Here is a 14,209-nt window from a genome sequence, read left to right as displayed (position 1 = left end):
GCAGGGCTCCCCAGAGGTAAGTCATCAAGCGTGAGGGAAGTGGGGCAAAAGCAAACCTGAGCTTGGAGGAAAGATCCGGCTTTCAGAAGACAGGGCATTCCAGTCAGAAGGAAATGCATGAGGGAAAAGCATGGAGACCCTAGAGGTACATCCAGATGGGACACCGTGCCATGAGAGCACTAGCTCCTAAATGCCTACATTTTCACCCTTCTCCAGCAAAATGAGGACTTACTGAGATTCTCACAGTGCTGAATGCATTCGTTTTTTCAGGTTAAAGTGTCCCCTTTTAAGAGGAAATGATAGGTTTCCCTGGTGGTGCAGCGGTTAAGAATCGCCTGCCAATGCAGGGGACACGGGTTTGAGCCCTGGTCTGGGAAGATCCCACATGTCACGGAGCAACTAAGCCTGCGAGCCGCAACTACTGAGCCTGCGCGCCTAGAGCCAGTGCTCCACAACAAGAGAAGCCCGCGCACTGCAACCGAGTAGCCCCCACTCGCCACAACTAGAGAAAACCCACGCGCAGCAGCAAAGACCCAATGCAGCCAAAAATTAAATAAATGAATAAATTTTTTTTTAAAAAAAAAAAAAAGAGGAAATGATAAAGACAGTAGGTGGTTGGGACTGTTTTTTAACGCCCTTACTTGGCAAAAGAAAAAAATGGCAATCCCCTGTGTAACTGCCAGAGCTTTGCCTTCGGTCTCTGGCCCATGCAAACAAAACCCTTGGGAGCCATCAGACTACACCAGCCCACTATGCAAAAGGAGGAAGAGTGGAGTGGGGGAAACGGCAAAGATGGGGCTGGCAAAACGATGCTGAGGTCAAGGCTCCACCTCAGAGGGGTGAACTTTATCCTGTGGCTGTGGGAACCCACTGAAGCCCCCATCACTCTTCTGGAAGAAAACCTCTGGGATGAAATAATCGTAACCATATTTTCAAAAACTCTTGGCAGCAGTTTAAAAACTTGACGATTAGAGGCACATAACCCAGATAGGAGGTTACTGCAATACAGTCTAAGGGACAGACATGAGGAGCACGGGGTCAGGAGAACATCACCGAGGGACCGACCAGGCTACCAGGAGTGAGGGCGAAGGTCAGGGAGGCGCTGGGCTTCCTGCGCTGGCAACAGACTGGGCCACAAGGCAGTTAACTTCGATGCAGGAAAAATTCCCAGTACAGGAGAGAACGAAGAGAATACAGCAGGAAGGGACTGGTTACTGAGTAGCAGGATTAAGCAAGGAGTTCTGTTTAAAAGAAATCCAAAGACTGTCCCTAGCCAGAAAGGAGCAGATGGGTAAAAGGAGAAGGTTCTGGAGGAGGCGGGAAAGGAGGGCCGGGGGGCTGTCAGGCACAGGAAGATGAGACACTTGCGGTCGAACGGAATACATAACATATGCAGACATAAATGCGCGTATTCATTGTCAAATGGGCTGCTGACGTGGGGGGAAAGTGCTTAAACAGCCTTAACTTACAGGTTACAAGTCCACACAAAACTGTAACAAATACAAAACAAGACAAAACCGAAATCCATCCTGCTCTCCCTTTCAAGAGCCTAGCCTATAAAACGAACATGTTAGATGCTGGGTAAAACCTTTTACTGAATCGATACGGTCTAGAGCGGCACTGTCCAAAGACGAAAAGAATCTCTGTGCTGTCCAGTCCGGCAGTCTCGAGCCACGCGTGGCCGCTGAGCACTAATGTGGCCAAGGGACTAAATTTAAAATTTTCATTTCAGTTAAACAGCCACATGTGCCTAGCCAGCTGTTGTACTGGACAGTGTAGGTCTTATGGTATCCTTTTTCTCCAGTAATCTTGAGTTACTAGATGGTGGCCCTTAATTCATTCGTTTGCTTCTCACGGTTTTCAAGCCCTAAAGCAGGAATAGAGATGCTCTAGTATAGTTTTAACTGGAAGGCATGGGAGGGCAGTGAGTGAGCTGACCCCAGAAGTAACTTACTTTGCTGTGTTTCTTTATTCTTCCCAGGGTTTATCAGAGTTTCAATGTATAAAGGGAAATAACCCACGAAACCAACAACAGAGGGACATCTCCTAAGCTAGGCTCGCTTCTTCTCGGCGAGTCATCAGCTCCCTGCCCCGTCTACCCAAAACCTGCTCAGGCCTAGTCCCACCTCACTCGCGAAGGTCAGTGTGTGAAAACATGGGAAAATGTTAAGTTAGACCAAGGTTAGAAAGCAACCTAGTACATTTAGGCATTCTATGTTACAACGTATTCATGGATAAGTCTGGCAGAGGCCACCTGAAATGAGATATGCATCATGGGACTACAGTGAGTGGTCCTTTAAAAATAAAAGTATAATTTAATGCCACTGTAAACTTGATTTTTGTAATTTAAAGTTATTTTTTTAAAAAGATACAAGAAAGAAAGTAATCAAACTGCATTCCTTTTCAAGCTGTTTAACTGTTCCCTCCTTCCTTCTCTCCCTTCTGACCCTTACCTTTCTTTAGTCACAGCCCAGTGCCCAGCACACAGTAGGTTTTTATATAGTTCATCCTATAAATCTGGGCCACCTACTAGGGGTGATATGATCAGGTTGATAAGCACTGCTCTACAGACAAGCGCAAAACTCATACCCTTGAAACTATGTAAAATTTATGTGGTATCATTTCTTTTTTTGGGGGGGGGAGTCCATAAATTTGATCAGATTTTCAAACCTTCCTTTTTCTTATGAAGATGAGATTTACCATGTAATTCACTTCAAATAGTGTCTGATACATGGCAATAACTCAATAAAAGTTAGTGGCATCAATTCCCCCAATAAGCTCCCAACGCCTGCTATAAACAGTTATAATTTTAGGCAGAATTCGTCCTACAGAGAGGAGGTGGGGAGAGATCATTGTGAGCCCCCCGTCTATGTCACTGGGTTTACATGGTTTTGTTCTGTTCCCATTATTCCAGAAATAACTGATGGAACCAAGTTAGTTTCTTGATGATATTAGGTTAAAACAGTGCATATTATCACCGAAGGCACTGAGGAGGTCTTCTCTAAGATCCACATAATAGGTGTAAATGTGGCCCAAGCACTAGCAATTCCTGGGAATCTCAAAGGAGACCTAGAATAGAGGGTGGTCTTGTGGAGGATGTTTGTTTTTTAATTAACAAAAGGTAATGGGGGCATTAGTGAGCCTTTTAAATAGGAGCCAAGAACTTAAACTGATTCCCTCTATGCAGTCCTTACTTAAATCGCAATGCATAAATAAAATACACTGGCTGTAAAAGGGAGGATTATATCAACTGTAAAGTTCAAGAGTCACAACCAGGGGAGTGGGAAGAGTGACTGTGGTGACTGAGGTTAGAAGGTGCTGGGCTGGGGGGGGCGGCTAGCTTGGTCCTTGTTTTCTCATGTGTCCTTTGAAGGTGAGAACTAACCAATTTTTTCTGGCCTTCAAGCTGTCAGAGGATTAAAAAAAAACTCAGTCTGAAAAAATAAACAAATGAGACCTGTAATCTCCTTTCAAAAGGTGGAGGGGGGGGGGAAATGTCCCACCTAAGGCCCTTAAATATTTCCTGATGATTGTTACCTCAATTAGTAACTATCCATCTACTACACGACTGGGCAGGGCAGGGGATGGCGGGAGTCGGGGGAGGGGGAGAAGAGATGTTCCAGGAGCTCACCACCTAGGTGAGAAAAGAAGAAACCATGAGAAGGTAAGAGAATTTAGTGTTGTGTATGCAGTACTAATTTTAAGTCCAGAAAAACCACTGGCGTGTAAGTGGAGGGGTGTCCGAGGTGGAAGAGAGCCTGGAGGAGCTGATACCCAGGGGGGACCACGAGAAGCCCCGGAGCCAGGTCCTGCTTGCCCAAGGTGTGCGGGGCGGCAGTCGCGGGGAGATGAGAAAGCTGGGCCGGGACGGCAGGGGGTGCCGGGGCGGCAGGGGGTGCCGGGGCGGCAGGGGTGTCGGGGTGGCAGGGGGTGTCGGGGCGGCAGGGGGTGCAGGCTGGGCCTGGGGCGGCACCAGAGGATGATGTCAGAGTTTTAAGGAAACCTGTTTGAACAAGGTATGGGACCGTGGGGGAGGGAGACCAGACTGAAATGGGAACAAAGGGAATAGAGAGGGAAAGATAAACCTGAATGCCTTTCAAAGAACTGCCGAGACCTGGAGGGAGCTGAGCAGGAAGTGGCTCCTGCCACAGGCTCCATTTCCTGGGGCACTAGCACAGCGATGGGAAGAAGTTTTCCACTGTTAAGGGGGTTGGGCTCAATTACTTTTTTAGACACTTGGCAAGTGAAGAAATGGAGTGGATGAGAAAGGAAGGTCTTGGTAACTCGGTGAGATACTGGGACTCATGAGTGCAGCGGGGAATTGACCCCTCCACAGAGAGGGGAGGCCTGAACTGGCTGAGTGGAGACTCGGAGATGAGAGGGTCCAGTACGGAGCATGAAGAACATCCACTGTGAGCCACAGACCTAGGAACAAGGGCTGGTAGGAGTGAGGTCCCCAGGAAGGGGGAGAATGTGGTGTCCAAATAGACGTGAAAGCACTAGCAACCAAGGGGCATAAAACCCCTCTGAGTCCCAAAGATGCAAGAGTAAAGCGAACGTAAGGGGGAGCTGAAGAAGTTCACAGTTGGATGGTCCTCATCTTGAGCACACAGTAGGCACTCAGTCTACGGATCAGTAATCTCAAGAAAGTAGGCAGCAGGTCAGAAGCTGTGAGTAGGAGGAAGAGAAAAGGGGAACTGATGGCTTCAGGAGCAAAAGACCCCAGGGAGCTGGCGGGAGGGAACGCAGTGGCTGAATGGGCTGAACGGGGCTTGGGCGGGGAGAGGGGTGCTCTTAGCTTAGGTCTTTACAATCACATGACCTCAAGGTGCTGGGGAACAAGAATGGGCCCAGGGGAGGAGCCAGGAGGCCCTTTGGAACCCCCTCTTCCTACTCTGGGTAAGTCTGGCATCCTGTTTCCTACTCTGGATGGCTGGCTGAGGAGAAGGGAGGAAAACCGTGTTATTTCAAATGGTTGCATCTTTTATTCCTACTATTTGAGGCAAGCCTGGTACGTTTCTTTCAACAGATGCCCGATTCACACATGTAGCTGCTTTCCTCAGCAGTAAACAAGTGGATTCTATCTACAAACAGCAAGGACACCAGGTCTGCGAGGGGAGAGAAAACCTTTTCCAAATGCCCAACCCATCCCAAATGGCTTTCACGGTGTTTTTCTCACCAGGCTGAACTTTGCAGCTCTAAACCCATCAGATGCACCTTGGTGCAGAATGCAGCCAGGAACCTGCTCAGGACCCAGTTGTTGTTCTTAAGAGGCACTCGGCCCACCCCGGGCATGGGCTGGGGCTTCCCGAGTTCTCAGGGTCAGCTGGTCCCAGCAAATCTGCACGCAGGGCCCGGTGATTCAATTAGTGTGAGTTCAGTTGCTCTTTTTTAGGTCAGTTCTTTCTTCTTTTGTTTAGATCTGACTCAAGATTTACTTCAATTATCTACACCTCTGTCAGAGCACCTAAACAAATTAACCTGTTGAACGTGATGAAGGCAAAGGAAGGGATGAAGGGAAAGGAAAGGAAGAACCTGGGTCTTTGAAAAAACACACAAATGGTCTCCTCCCTCCCCCTCCACCATCTCTGTTCTCTTAAATTACTCAAGTAGACAAGCAACTGTTTCTAACAGGAAAACGCTAGACTCCAAGTCTGAATGTGAAAACCCCGTGGTTAAGCCCCGGCTTGCAGAAAACTAAAAATTTCAGCAACCCTGGAATGAAATGTTATGTTCAGAGCTATACGAAGCATCGCAGCTGTTCCCAACCAACATGAAAACTGAAAGGGGTGATGCTATCTTTATCCTCTACCTACAGGCAAAGCTGGTACCACCCTGGGCCGGGCTGCCCAGGAGCCGGCTCAGTTCTAGGCTGCTGAGCACAAGAGACAAAGAAGGCAAAGGAACACAGGGACACAGGGGCCAGCAGAGCGCACCTAAGCAACAACACACAACAGAGCCACCGGGAAGAAAGCAAATGCAGTTAATCATTAAAAATTTGAAAAGGATGCAAGGAAACGGAACTGCTTGAAAAGCTGTTCCCACTGCCATTTGGAAAATCTGTTTCAATCAAGTCAAAATGCAAAAGGTTAGATCGCATCTAACTTGACCTGGATCTCCCAAGTGGAAGGAGAACCCTTTAGTCAATTTTCTTGGAAGAAAAAACACATTTCTCTACTCAAACTCAGAAAGCGTCTTTAGACCACCTCATGGAATCAGGCCCCAGATGCGCATCTCAGAGAGGGCAGGTGATGGAAAATGAACGACTCCAGAAGAATCAGGAGGCAACGGGACGAGAACAGGGCTTCGCTCACAGCTCGAAGCTGACACACAGGCTAACTGAAGGAAACGTTCTCCAGCGTGACTGGCCGTCTCACTCTGAGCAAGCGTTTCCCGCTAGCAACTCCGTGCTGCCCCTAAGAGCCCCAGGCCGCCGCCCGGCCGCGCAATGCCCAGGCCCGGCCAAGCTGCCGGCAGCCCGCCACACACATAAGCCACCAACGAACGGGGCTGTGGTGAGGGGCTCAGCTCGCAACGTGAACTGCCACCGACACACCACACTTCCTGCTCATGCCACCAGACCATCTCCATTCAAGAAAAAGTGAAAACGACCGCAGGGTGGCCACCGCAGGGCCAGCAAGCAGGATGGCACAGCAGCTGAGGCGTGGGCTCGGGAGCCACGTCGCCCGGGTTCAAATCCTGCCTCTCCCACTTGCCAGCTGTGGGGGCACCACCCTTAGTTACAGAACCTTTCTCTGCCTCGGTTTCCTCAGCGGCAAGGAGGAGACAACGGTAACACCTACTTCACACAGCTGCTGTGGGGCACGGGGGTTATGTGTGCAAAGTGGGACGGAGAACACAAACTGCCCACACGCGTATCGGCGCTTCAGCGCTGAGTCCCTAATTATCAGTCCAACGGGCGCTACAGATATCCTCTTCACCCAGGGCCGTGGTTCCCAAACTTCAGCAAGCAGCCCGAAAGCGTACTGTAACAGATTTCTGACTCAGAAGGTCTAGGGCGGGGCCTAAGGATGTGTGTTTCTAACAAGTTCCCAGGTGATGCTGAGGCTGCTGCTGGTCTGAGGCTCACGCTCTGAGAACCACCGCCCTGTGCACCGGTTAACTCCTGTGTCCTATGCTTTGGGCCTAAGCCTTACCTGGTTTATTTATCGGCACAGCGAGCCTGAATGAGAGAGAGTAAGGAGAGTGGCAAAGCAGTTTACTGCTCAGAGGATATCCAAGTGTTCTTCCACACTGCCTAGCACCCCTGCACCTCTGCATGCGGCAGATTGCACGACAAGTTCCGGCCAATGGGCTGTGGGCAAAGATGACACACATCACTTGCAGGCTGAAGCTTTTAAAAGCTGATGTGTGGCCTGCTGGCTCTCTCCTTACTGTGGCAACCTGGAAGCATGCACAGTGGCGGGCAGGGGGCTACAGGATGACAGCAGCCTGGACCCTGGGTCACTGCTGGGAAGGGAGCTGCTGTAGAGAGCTGCTGGCCTGCAGCAGATTTCACATGAAAAGCAATGACGATTTGTGCGTTGAGCCACTCAGATTTTAAAGTTTGTTTGACAGCTTAGCTTAAGCCCACTAAAACACTTCCTGTCACCGCTATATAAAAAGGGCCTTTGCATCAGTCTTAAGTCCAACCTACGGACACAGGTGTGAGGTATTTTACACCACAATCAGTTAGCGAGGGTTTCTACCCTATTCTCATTCACTTCAGTTCATCAAACAGATGAGTTTGTTTTTTTTTAATCCTCCCATTTTGGGTCTGTTTTTCACCAGATATAAAAATTCTTCACTGCAACATGATTACGTAACAGTTGCCAATAATTTAGAAAGCTGAATATGCTAAGAAGTATTGAAAATGTGAAAAATAAATACAATGAAGGACTCGGGTCAAAAGTCCCATGAAAAAACCTGTGTGTGCGCATACACACACACACACACACACACACAAAATCCCTTGACTCTAAAAGGCAGGCCAGAAGGAAAGGTTTCCATTTTATTTACTAAATCATGTGCAAACTGATATCGTACTTTGCCCAAATAGGAGAAGATGTGATCTCTTTAAGGTAAAAGCATCACCATTTAACCGCCAAACTGCTCTTAAAAGAAAAAATCGTAATTTCTAGTTAACTGAGGAACATTTGCAACTTGACATGCAGGTAACGAACTGTTCAGAGTATATTACGTTCCAGATTATGTGGAATAAAACATGATAAAGATTCTGTTATAAAAATTACCACTAACCCCACATACACGGCCCAAACAAAACGTAACCTAGAACAACTCCTCAATTTGAACTAGAAAATTCATGAAATACACAAAATGAAAAGAGTTGGGAGGACTTCCCTGGTGGTGCAGTGGTTAAGAATCCACCTGCCAATGCAGGGGACACAGGTTCAAGCCCTTGTCCGGGAAGATCCCACATGCCACGGAGCAACTGAGCCCATGCGCCAGCACTACTGAGCCTGAGCGCCACAATTACTGAGCTTGCGTGCTAGAGCCCACAAGCCACAACTACTGAAGCCCGTGTGCCACAACTACTGAAGCCTGCGCACTAGAGCCCATGAGCCACAACTACTGAAGCCCATGAGCCACAACTACTGAGCCTGCGTGCTAGAGCCCGCGAGCCACAACTACTGAAGCCCACGTGCCTAGAGCCCATGCTCCGCAACAAGAGAAGCCACCACAATGAGAAGCCTGCGCGCCGAAATGAAGAGTAGCCCCGGCTGGCCGCAACTAGAGAAAGCCTGTGTGCTGCAACAAAGACCAAATGCCGCCAAAAATAAATAAATTAATTAATTTTAAAAAAAGAATTGGGGAGAGAGAATTTAAAAATATGTAACAGAATCACATAGGTCCTTTTGGTCTATGGACCAAACAGCACTTCTCAGGAGGGCCCTCTTTGTGAGACGGACTTCAGTTGAGTGGGATCTACAACGTCTCTCAAAGGTGGGGGGGATTTCTTGCTAGAATTCTCCCTAGCCCTTTCTACAGAGGGCAGGAGAACAAACCCTTCGTGGACACACACACACACACACACACACACACACACACACACACACACATACATTTTAAAACTCATCTCCGAAGGAGCTCAGTGGCTCTCTGCTCCCCAATTAGCACCGGCAGAGCTAAGCTGGAGATGAAAGGCCCTGCTGCCCTGGCCTTCTCAAGTTCCTAGGCCCTTGAGCGCCTCATTCTCTGGGTGTGTCACATTCCACCTCTTGAGGTACTTCCACGTGGCCAAAAAGAAAAAAAAAAAAAAGGTAAACACTCAGGTAATGCATTTGGTCACATATTATAATTCAGCTGTAAAACCAGAGTTAAATTAATTAAAAAGGCCCCAACACTACTTTCTCTAATATGCTTTATAGTTATTTGGCAACTCCTGGGTTTTATTGGTGAGTATATATTTTTTTTCTTTTTTCATTTCTTTCAGGAGATATGAAAAAGTCATTAAAAAAAAAAAAGGAAAACCTGAAAATTTAAACATCTCTATTTTTAAAAAAAATCTCATGCCATACTACCTTGAAGACACTGGGGAGAACGATAAAGTCTCCACGTATACCCTAACACTGGGTTACTTCTCTACTGTTCATTGAGGAGCTAACCCTGGGGAACCTTCTCTTAGGATAACAGGAATAATGTGCAATCAGATAATAGGTGGCTCCATTACTAATCACAGAGCTAAAGAAAGCTGGCAGTACATCCTGCTAGTACCCTCCTGCAAAGCCCCTGAAAACTCCCTATTGTTCAGCCAGTTAGGGAATGTACACGTTATAGCTGGCTCATAATGTATCTGCACACCAGAGTCGCTGTGTGTACATCTGCAAGAGAGACGTAATAGGAACGTCCACATTTAGAAGATGAAAGCCACAGAAAAAGCAATCTCATGTGATTTTTGCAGTCTAACTTGCTCAGTTTATTTCTTCCATAATCATGTTCCTAATGAGAGAATCAAGCTATAAGTAAAGTCCTAGGAGTTTATAATCATGATGCTTTTTATACAGCCAAAAGGCCCTTTCCATTGCTTATACCCAAAGAGGTCTGTGGTGAAACAGACCACCACTGTGGTGGTGACTTCTTTCTACCCACTGTCCACGTGTCCTGGACTCACGCGAGAGCGTCACAGGATGGTTCTCTCCACCCGGCAGCCCCATGGCCAACGAGTAGGCACAGGACTGCAGCGCACTCACTCCTGCCACCTCCTCCAACTTGCGCCAAGTATTAAATCTCAGGCCATACAAATGTCACGTCCCCGTGGCGTGCAACTTTTATGCAGACCTAAAGCTATGACCAAAACCAGTTCTTGGCTACATGACTCCCGAGCCGGCACGTCCCACGCACTCTGAAGCCAGCCCTCTCCGTGGACTCCCGCTCGGGGGCTGGTCTGCAGATCATATGACAGCTGGAATCCCTCGGACACAAGCAGGCATTGTCCACTTTTCCTTGAAATCTCAAAATCCTGGATAAGACCAGCAATCAAGTAACACTTCAGTCCTCCAACAACCTTAAATCAATTGACCAAATTCTTCTCTTTGGGTTTCAACCTCTCCCTTTACAAATAAAGCGATGATGTCCAATAAAAGCCATTTTCGTCAGCTTTTGAAGCAGACCCACAGCACTTACTTTAAATAAAAGGTTAGGACTACGTGACTGGGGGAAAGCATTTAAACAAACAATGAACGTTATGGACAGAGCTGCTAATAACTGCCCCACAATTTCTGTGGTGCCTTCAGAGTGCTCTGGGGGCATCAGAGCATTAACTGAACGCTCCCTTCCTTCTTCACGGCTGGCCTCCAGACCCACAGATGACTCATGGAGGCTGAGCTCCGGGCAGCCAGCAGCTGCTCAAACCCAGGCCTGGATGCTTCCCTCCCTACTCCTCCAGCCCCACCATCCCAACCTCTCAACAGGTGTCGCTGAGGCCAGCCCACTGGTGGATGCCATAAGCACATCATCTCAACCGAGCCAAGCAAGGAGCTGCAGGTCCTCACAGGCCGTGACACAGAAGGAGGCCAAGCCCTTCCACCCTCCACCATGCCCCTTCCCTCCAGCAAGCCCTCTCTGCGCTGTCCACACTCCAAAAAGCCAGCACGAGACCCGCTCCTTTATTCCTGGGAAGTAGTAGGTTTTATTACTTTTCCATCTGCTGTGAGCGTCTAACATCCAGAGAACTAATTCTTATTTCTCATATGCAATTCATATAGATTTCCCTTCCCTGACAGAGTCACAAACACCTCACCATAAGAGAATACTTTCCACCTTCAGCATGGCAATCAGGAGGTATATAGTTTCCATGGATACCCAGAAGACCAAATTTCAAAACTAATTACATTTTCAAAAGGAACAATTTCTCTTAGTAAGAAACAAACAAACAAAACCAAAACACAAAACCTATTTGATTCAGGAGCAGGAAAGTCTATACCAACCATTTTATTTGTTAACTATGCATTACAGCAAATCTAAGTGTACAAAAAGCTTAAATTTAGTACTATTCGAAGCTAGTATGTATTTAAAATATGTGTATGAGTATGATTATTAAAACTTAGGCCTAGCAATGCTCTATGCTTAAGCAGATAAAATTAAAATTTTACAGCTTGTGAATTTTAGTAGCTTGAGAACTACTAGTATGTAATAGCTACCCTGGGAAGTTTTCAACTCTGGGATTTCCATGAAAATGTCCAAAAATACTTACTGATGCCAAGGGAGATTTTTGGTGTACCACCACAGAGTCCCGCAGGGGTCTCCATCTATAAAATGGAGCTACTGAGAATACAATTAACAAGAAACCTAAAAATATATAATCATCTCTGCCAAGTGAGCACATTTAATTTTTCAAGTTAGGATGAGCCCTCCTGCCAAAGAAGCCACACGGACGCTCCTCCAGGTGACACGTTCAATTCTGGGCACAGACATTATTTGTGAAAGAATACACACTAAAACAAAGGCAAACTCATAAACACAGGCCAAGTGATCTCTGAAGTCCCTTCCAGCTCTAAATCCTATGGTTCTTAGAATGAGCCTATAGTTGGGATGAGGGGGGAAAAAAACCACTCCTTCCTTCCATTTGTCATCTGATGGCTTAAGATTAAATTTTTTTAATATTTAAGTTTTCTGAGGCCTCCCTTACACTCAGAACTCCTTTTCTACAGAGACTCCGTCTCCCAGGGTATCTATGACTTCTATGGTACCCACCAGATAGCGGGTCTTCTGTAGCCCCTGCTTTAAAAACTCCGTGACAGGACTTCCCTGGTGGCACCACGGTTAAGAATCCACCTGCCAACGCAGGGGACACGGGTTCGAGCCCTGGTCCGGGAAGATCCCACATGCCGTGCAGCAATGAGCCCGTGCGCCACAACTACTGAAGCCCATGCGCCTAGAGCCCGTGCTCCGCAACAAGGGAAGCCACCGCAATGAGAAGCCTGCACACCACAGCAAAGAGGAGCCCCCGCTCGCCACAACTAGAGAAAGCCCGTGCGCAGCAATGAAGACCCAACGCAGCCAAACAAAACAACCTCCATGACATTCTGTGTATTATTTCAATTAAAAATATGAAAGAACAATTCACATTAGGAATACAGAAAAACGACCCTCGTACCCTCATGATGGTATCTGGACACCATTTGAACCTGTTAATGCATCACTTTTTTTTCCTGCAAATCTGGTCAAAATAAATAATATTTGGGTATGTACCTGGACCCACTGGAAGTTTGATTCTAATGCTTCACGTTAGCTCATAAAGCAGCTGCACATCACTGAGGAGAGTTGTGGGGGAAGTATCGAGACGTTATAAAACTCCTGGGTGTAAATCACTATAAAGTATCTTTCTAACTTGCCCCTCTCCTTAAGCAGAGCATGGTGAATCAACATATGATTAACCTAACCTTTCTGGGCGATGACTCAGGATCACTACAATGAACAACTATTACACAAGGTGCCTTCGGAAACTAGTGTCATAACCCTCCCGCTTCAGTTTTGCTCCTATGCCACATGGGCCTCAGTCAGCCATGCTTTTTTTTTTTTAACTGAAATTTGTATTCCAGAGACGCACCGAGAGCATGTGGATATACATGCAGTTGTAAGAACCAACAAAGAAGGCCCCTCTGTTCGTGCTGTCTGCGCTCTCCCGTCTTGTCCCCGGACATCCCTTCTTGCTGCTCTCAGTGCGTCTCCTTCTGATGGCTCTTCTCCACCCTCAACCACCAACTTTGGCCTCTAATTTCTTGTGGACTGGAAAATGGGAGACGAGGTGGTCAGGGCCGTATCTACAGTGAGAATAAATAGTGGTAAAGTGTGGGCCCAAAGGACCATCACGAACCAAGGGTAAGAGTGTCGGCCCCGGACCTCCTCCGCCTGCCCGGCTTCCGAAAGCTTTAGCTTGCATTCCCCCTCTGCCCCCCGCTGGTTCTCCCTCACGCCCAGGCTAAAGATTCTGGACCTCAGAATGCCAAATAAGTGACCTCCACAGAAGTGATATATTACTTTTGAGTCAACTGAATACTAGCTAAGCAACTGCTGTTTCCATAACTGGTAATTGGTACTCTGGCAGTACCCAGTGTCTTACTCTGAACATTACCAAGCATTGTTAATAGCCTGAAATGAAAACACAGCGCCTAAAAAAATATTTTAATTTTTTTTCCTGGACTCACTGATATTTTTAAGGAAGTTTTAACTTTGTACTACTTGGAACAATTCAATTATATAAGTTAAAGGAGTAAAGTTCTAAAAAAGATACGATAAAGAGCGTAATGAATGTGTTTCAGAGACTTCAGTAAATAAGAAAGCTGTCACTTTGTTCTTCTACTGCATTAGGAACTTCTCAAACAAAGAGGCTTGATGGAGGCAGACAGAAAGGGGCTTATCAGCTTAAGAAACGGGAAGGATGGTACAATTAACTGTCACACGGTCAGATATAATTCACTCTGACGAGGCCAATGAAAGACAACAAGGCAGTGAAGGTCCCCATCTTGTCTCTTTACATAATACCCAAACACCCCAGAGTGGCAAACCACCTTTTCTTTAAGGGCTATCAGTACATGTGGCCTGAGAAGAAAAGCAATAGCCTTTGGAGGGAGGGGGGAAGGAAGGAAAAGAAAAGAAGAGCAGGAAAGGGAAGAAGTCTCTTATCTGAACCGCAAATGCCTCGGGCAGCTCACTCACTCCAAGCTGAGGTGCTGTATCCTAGGTATTC

At 47.1% G+C, this 14,209-nt stretch overlaps 1 protein-coding gene across 9 annotated transcripts in view; it reads right to left on the bottom strand.

The window, feature by feature from the left end:
- The window catches only part of RREB1 (ras responsive element binding protein 1), a 181,369-nt gene that overhangs the window by 90,386 nt on the left and 76,774 nt on the right, over window positions 1-14,209 (bottom strand). The window contains exon 2 of one of the 9 annotated variants that reach the window (XM_089918255.1): window positions 14,179-14,209. The exons of 7 other annotated variants lie outside the window; for them this stretch is intronic. The gene's annotated coding sequence lies outside the window, so the exon portion shown is untranslated. One more of the 9 variants, XM_089918262.1, reaches the window with a different exon arrangement.

Source organism: Delphinapterus leucas, chromosome 10, assembly GCF_059928025.1.
Source record: "Delphinapterus leucas isolate spDelLeu-1000000601 "Yukka" chromosome 10, BTC_Dleu_Yukka2, whole genome shotgun sequence".
Taxonomy (NCBI): domain Eukaryota; kingdom Metazoa; phylum Chordata; class Mammalia; order Artiodactyla; family Monodontidae; genus Delphinapterus; species Delphinapterus leucas.
Note: the sequence above shows the minus strand (reverse complement) of the source record. Positions and strands in the feature narration are given on the sequence as shown.